Source organism: Carassius auratus, chromosome 29, assembly GCF_003368295.1.
Source record: "Carassius auratus strain Wakin chromosome 29, ASM336829v1, whole genome shotgun sequence".
NCBI lineage: Eukaryota > Metazoa > Chordata > Actinopteri > Cypriniformes > Cyprinidae > Carassius > Carassius auratus.
The window spans coordinates 4709042-4715661 of record NC_039271.1 but is presented as its reverse complement, the minus strand read 5'-3'; the positions used below and the strand labels follow the sequence as shown (position 1 = coordinate 4715661).

General features: G+C 32.2%; 1 protein-coding gene across 3 annotated transcripts in view; it reads right to left on the bottom strand.

The window, feature by feature from the left end:
* Positions 1 to 6620, bottom strand: part of LOC113048471 (B-cell receptor CD22-like) — a 1131192-nt gene that overhangs the window by 721813 nt on the left and 402759 nt on the right. The gene's annotated exons all lie outside the window — the stretch shown is intronic.

Here is a 6620-nt window from a genome sequence, read left to right as displayed (position 1 = left end):
ATCATAATGGCTCATTCCCAGGAGCACATGCCATTTGTGCATTACTCGTATATAAAATTAGAACTTTGATATGTATCATTAATTTAAAATCAGATTCCAATCAGAATTGTGTGGTGTGTGTGTGTGCATATTATATATATATATATATATATATAATATATATATATATATATATTATATATATATATATATATATATATATATATGTGTGTGTGTGTGTGTGTGTGTGTGTGTATGTATACATAATAAATTATATTGTATATATAAATGTAATAACATGGAAATACGCAATAAAATCCATCAAATAGGCTACTGTGGATATACCAGCAGCACTCGTAAGGATATTTTATAAAAAGGAGATTTGTCTCTGTTAATTACTGTCATGCAGATTCTTTAAATTGATCATTCTAACATCAAATAAATTTTTCTGACAATAAATCAATTACTTTCTAATTTCCTTGTGCTATTTGTATCATTGTTACCATATCCTGCTTTCAATTAACCCTCGTTTATCTGCATTAAGTCGCAGTCGTTTGTCCACCTCCACATCCGTGAGTCTGAATAAAGGCCGGTGAACCTACTCAGCAGTTCTGCTCCGTATTACTTACATTATTTGCATTTGATTATGGAAGATCTCAGAGCTGTTCAATGAGCGGGTCACTGATGTGCACCTGGACCGACCGAAGAGCAGGACCCCAAAGAACGGACGTCATTGTTCCTCACGCTCGTTCGTTCTTTATAATGTGTGTGTGTGGATATCGGCATGTGCTTTCCTGCATCCCCTGGTTGTTTTCTTCTCTTCAGTCGAGACGTGGTTGCTTGGTGCTTTTAGTTTAAAGGGGAAACCTCAGAGATACAAAGACGGATGTGAATGTGAGGTTGTGATGTCTAGGCAACGAAGTATTTGATAACAGACTTGTTGTGTAACTGCCATCAGAACAGGAATTTGGGAGGCAGTTTAATTTGGCCTGCAGTCATCATATGTTGACGAGAATATGGTGGATCTTAAAGGGATAGTTCAGCAAAAAAAATGTAATTTGTTTTAACATTTACTCATCCTCAGGCCATGCAAGTTTAGTCACTATTTTCCTTCAGTAGAACAGTAAAGAGGATTTTTAGCTGAAACCTGGTCTTGGTGATTCATAAAACGAACTGTGCAAAAGGACCCATCCCATCAGTGACCTGCTCTCTTCATCTTTCTCCTGGTTTTATCCTTACTAAAGCAGAGGGAAACTGGGAATTGTCCGACTTTTGACATCTCACTCTGTGAAGTTCAGGCAGTTTCTGTAAGATTGAGGAACTAGTAATTGGAAATTATTTATAAATTCATGTCCACTGTGGAAATAAGAGAGGTTTTGCTGGTTTTTAGGTGCAGTGTCTAATTGTTCCACTTTTAGCCCATTTGTGGCGGTGGAGAGAGGATATTTATGTGAAGGAAGCAGTCATGTGTTTGGTTGGCAGCATGTTTAACTGTGTTTGCAACAGTTGTGGGAAATTGCTTGGCTTTATTCTTTGAGGTCAAACATACTTTAACCTGTCATCTTTTTATACTTGCAGAGCAGGAATTCCCAACATTTTTTGCTCTGCCAAAAGCTAAACAAGCACCCTATACAATTTTAAGCAATGGTAACCTTTTAATAAACATGCAATATATATAAAAATGTTATTTGTGTGTATGTTTTATTTATTCTCTTTTTTTATATCAGTGTAACCAGTTACAAAACTCTAAATTGTTCATTTTGTGTTCATTTGTGCATTGGTGTATTTGATTTGCTGCTTTTAAAAATGGAAATAAATCGTAGAACTGCATACACATTATTTACTAATATTGAAACAATAATATTTTATGTAACATTACAAATTTCTATATATTACAGTTTTTTCGCTCTTTAAAGAACTGAAACAGATTGACAAGGACAATTTAAATCTAAATAAATGAATAAACCATGTTTTTCAACAATATAAACATTTTTTAATTAATTCAAAATAAATTCTTATAGATAAATAAATAATTAATATAATATAATATATTTAAAATATAATTAATAATAACATATATATAATTATTACACACACATTCATTTATTTATAGATTTGTATTTACAATTCTATTGTACCATGTGTCAATAAATACCTTTTTATTTTTATTTGAAAATAAACGTTTTATTTTATTGTTTTTTATTCATTTATTTATTTTTACTGGAACCTTGGTTTAATCAATAAAATACTGTCTATTATGTATGTAATTATTTATTATGCACTGTTGTGTTGATTCTCTTTATTTTTTCATACTAATAAAAATCATTATTTGGATAATACATCAATTAATTTCTTATTTGCTTGTGCTATTTGTCTCCTGGTTACCATATCCTATTTCAGTAGTCTCCAATACAAAATGTTTCTTTTAACTGCTGGCAATAACAACATTCTTTCACCTGCTTTACAGTAAAGGGCAAAGGCAATGTCTATATGTTTATTTCTATTGCAGGAGTTACATACATGTGCTAACTTGCAGGTATTGGCACAAGATGAGACCCAGCCACCCGAATATACACGTTCACTGGTAAGACGTGTCTGATGCTTCCAATATTAGTTTTATTTGTCTCTCTGTGTTTATGTCTGGTGTCATATCCACGTCTTATTCAACCGTGTATGTGTGGCACCTTTTAAGAGCAGGGCATTGTTTCCATCAGGACGGCTGGACCCTCCTTATGAGCGTATGATTTTTAAGCACACAGGACACATTTACAATGAAACTATTAATCAATACATATCTGGCATTAGTTCCATGCTCTGTTTATGAGCCCGTGGGGACGGACAGACAAAGCGTATGTAACAGTATCAGAAGTGCAATTGCAAAAACTATTCTAAAATCTATTTGCAGATCACAAACCACCTGACCTTTTAATAATGGATTTTTATCAAACTATTACATTTCTATTTGCTGAATGCATGGGTGAAGCTCTTAATGTGTGTATGACCTTTCCTGTAGCTGAAAGGTTATTATTGTAGTTATTATTACCAAGAGAACAGCCCTGTGCACTTGTCTGCTCTTTACATTGAAAATGTTATGATTGTGTTTTGTGTTGCTGAAATGACACCTAACTTCTGTTATAGAGAAAGTCAAATGAATGAGAATTGAGTAAGCGAAAGTGTGAACCGATCAACCAATCAAACATGCAGACCAGAAAAAGTCTTCTATCAGCTCTAAAAAGACCTTGAACTATAAAAGTTAAACAAAAATAGGTTAAATTAAAATATGTGCATTTTAAAATATTTTTTTCTGAACCAAATAGACTGAAAATACTAATTGAACAACACCTAATTTTGACTAGCAAAGCAAATACTGGGATGAATTTGAAAAAGTTTTTACTCAGAAGCTGCTAGTAAATTCTACATAATTATAAGAATAGTAAGTAACAATAATAATAAGGAATAAAAATAAACTAAAATATATCTTTCATTTCTGAGAAAAAGTCAAAATTGTGAAATAAACCTTTTAGAATTTTTTCAGAACTGCAAAATATAGAATCAGAATTGGCAAGACATAATTCATAATTTTAGAAGATTATTCAGAACGTGATATACACTTTCTTGTTATAAATATAATATATATATATATTTTTAAAAAATCATAACTGTGAGATTTATAATTGGCAAGCTTTACATTAAAAATTCTGACTTTTTTTCTCAGAATTGTAGGAACAATTATTATTATTATTTTTACAATCACAGAAAAAAAAAGTTTTTATTTTGTTATTCCGTGGCTGAAACTACCTTCCATAAGTAACACAATGAATTAAATGTGAAATTCTGAAGTAACAAAAGAAAATAGGATCTCCTTCTAAAACATACTCCAACAATATTGGGTTAATTTACAACTTCTAAAAATATATATTTTTTATTTGTAGCAGATCAATAACAGTTCATTTCTAAGCAATTTTTGTTAAAAGTGACATGGCACTTCATATGATCCTTCCCAAATATCTAGTTTCAGTTGAAAAAAAAAAAAAAAAAAAAAAAAAAAAAAAAACCTTGCTTGACAATGCATTTTGTGGGCTCTTTGAACTCTCCTGCACATCTTTATTATTAAACTCTCACCCGTTCAGCAGACACACACACACACACACACACACACACACACAGATTGTGTAAACCTCCACTTCCTCTTAGAGTAATCCTGCCGGAAACGAAGAGGAAGTGTGAGTACGCCTCGTCATGCGTGCATGGATTATGACATGTAGATTATTGTGCAGTCGTGCAGGAGCGGAGCGGATTCACACATGTAGTCCCCGCCCCTGTATGACGCGACGGGACGGAGAAAATAATCCATGTCTGCACGAACCAACAGATGCTAGATTGAGGGATTACTGTAGTCGTCACTCGGCCAGTTAATTAACAAAACGGAAGTATCTCTGCTTCTCAATAAAGTAATTACTGGAAGGCTAGGAATGAGGTTTTCCACAGGAATTTCAAATAGGCGGGAAAACAGAAGTCACACTGCATCATCATGGCACATGTAATGCAGATCTTTATAACCAAAATGATTTCTATATATGTATGTTTTTTAAATGTACAAATTTTTAAATTTGTAATAATTGTATTTCTTATTTATTTTATATATATATATATATATATATATATATATTAGTATAATATATATTAATCTTATTATATTATAAAATAGTTATATTACAGCTGTGGATCATGTAAGAATAATCACAAAAAGTTTATTTTTATTTGATTATTTTTCTATTGTTTTTATTATAAAGCAATAATTTTTCAGACGTGAATCATGTTGTGAAAATCATCTCAACTATTTTTTTTATTTATTATTATTAGATTGCAGTAATTTTTCTGCTGTGGATAATATGGCTTAGAATAATCACAAACAACTTTAATTTTACTTTATTATTTGGATTGTTTTTAACCAGAATTATATGATAATTTGTCAGCTGTGGATCACGTAGCTAGAATCATAAAAAAACAAATAATTCTTCTTATTTTCTATTATTTTTAATCTATCTTTTTTATGAGATGTTTAATTAGTGGATCATATGGTTATCTGGTATTAAATAAAATTAGAGATATAAACTTTTTACAATTAAAATTGTTTGAAAAACGAATAAAAAAAGAAATGGAAGATTCTGCTGTATTTCTAATAGTTTGCTATAATCTTAAAAAAAAAATGCATTGATTATATGACTGATGGTCAGATGTTTGCTTCACAGGAAATACTAAGAAATTAAAAATTCATTTGAATCAATTCGATCTCTGACCCCTGCAAGTGTTAAAGCATCACCATGACAACCAGAAAAACAAACTTGCTCAATTGTATTATTCATAGGTGAATTTCAAGCTTTGTCCTTTGCCCTATGAGACAAATTGGCCCCTGAGGGAAATCATACATGGAGCACAAACAGCAGAACTTGGGCACCTTGCCAGTCTCAACAGGCACGTCTGCCCATTCGATCAGTACACTATAAAGTCAGACAATTCCAGGATCCCTTGGGAAATCTGCATCCGACATTTTCTCACAAGGTCACAGTGATACATAAATCCTGCACAAATGACACTGGGACTTATTTGGATCTTTTAGGGCAGATGAAACACAGCAAACTGAAGCTGAAGCAATTTTTGAGGCCTGTTCAATCGTATATTTATTTCGTTTTTGAAACACTTCATCTTCATATTAGCCGGAGTCAAGGAAATATCTCTCTCATGTGGATTTATGAACACTACGATGTTTTATAGATTTATTATTAGATGTAGATGAAGCATGTGGTGCCTTCTGAACACAATTACAATGATATCGTCAATAATGTCTCTGTGTGGAAGACAAGAGCCAGTGTTTTGAGCCCATCATGATGATGACATGTTCTCCCTAAAGGAAATCATATCCCTAATGAATTCTTAATAACGCTTGCTTTAGCTCAACATGATCTTTTCTCAGCATGTTTTGGCAAAAGAGGGTTAAAAAACAAAGTTACACGTCTTTCATCTTTCCACTTACAAGCTTCATGGAAAAACTAATTATAAGCATGTTTAAATATGCTTTTAAAGTTATTTGTTTTATTATAACTAGGACATTTCTTCCCACAATCTGCTCCTAAACGGTAAAGCCAGACTAGAACAACAGCGACATCTAGTGTTTATTCCTAAAGAATAAGGAATTTCCCGCCATTTTCGTCAGTTCATAAAATTAATCACAAATCATTTAAATCCCCAACTCCAAATTGTTTTTAAATATGTTTCTTCTCGTCTGAGGCATCTCATGAATAGCCAACTATTAGCTAGTCAGAAATGTTTGGCATGCTAACACATGGCGATGCTACTAAATAAAGTATATGACTGTAGTTTTCTGAAGGAAACAAGCAAATACAATGAAACCATATTGAAACCCATAAGACGAAGAAACACTGGCCGTCTGAGCTCTGATATAAACAAGTGAGTGGTTACTCACCAAATTTATCCAACTTTCACAACAGAGGTGCAGTTTTACTTCAGTTCGGCCTTCTTTTAATGTATTCATGACTTTAGACAGAAGCCACTGAAAGCTTTTGGGCCTTAACCACACAAAAACATGTGAATCTTGTTGTAAACAGTCCATAAATTATTAA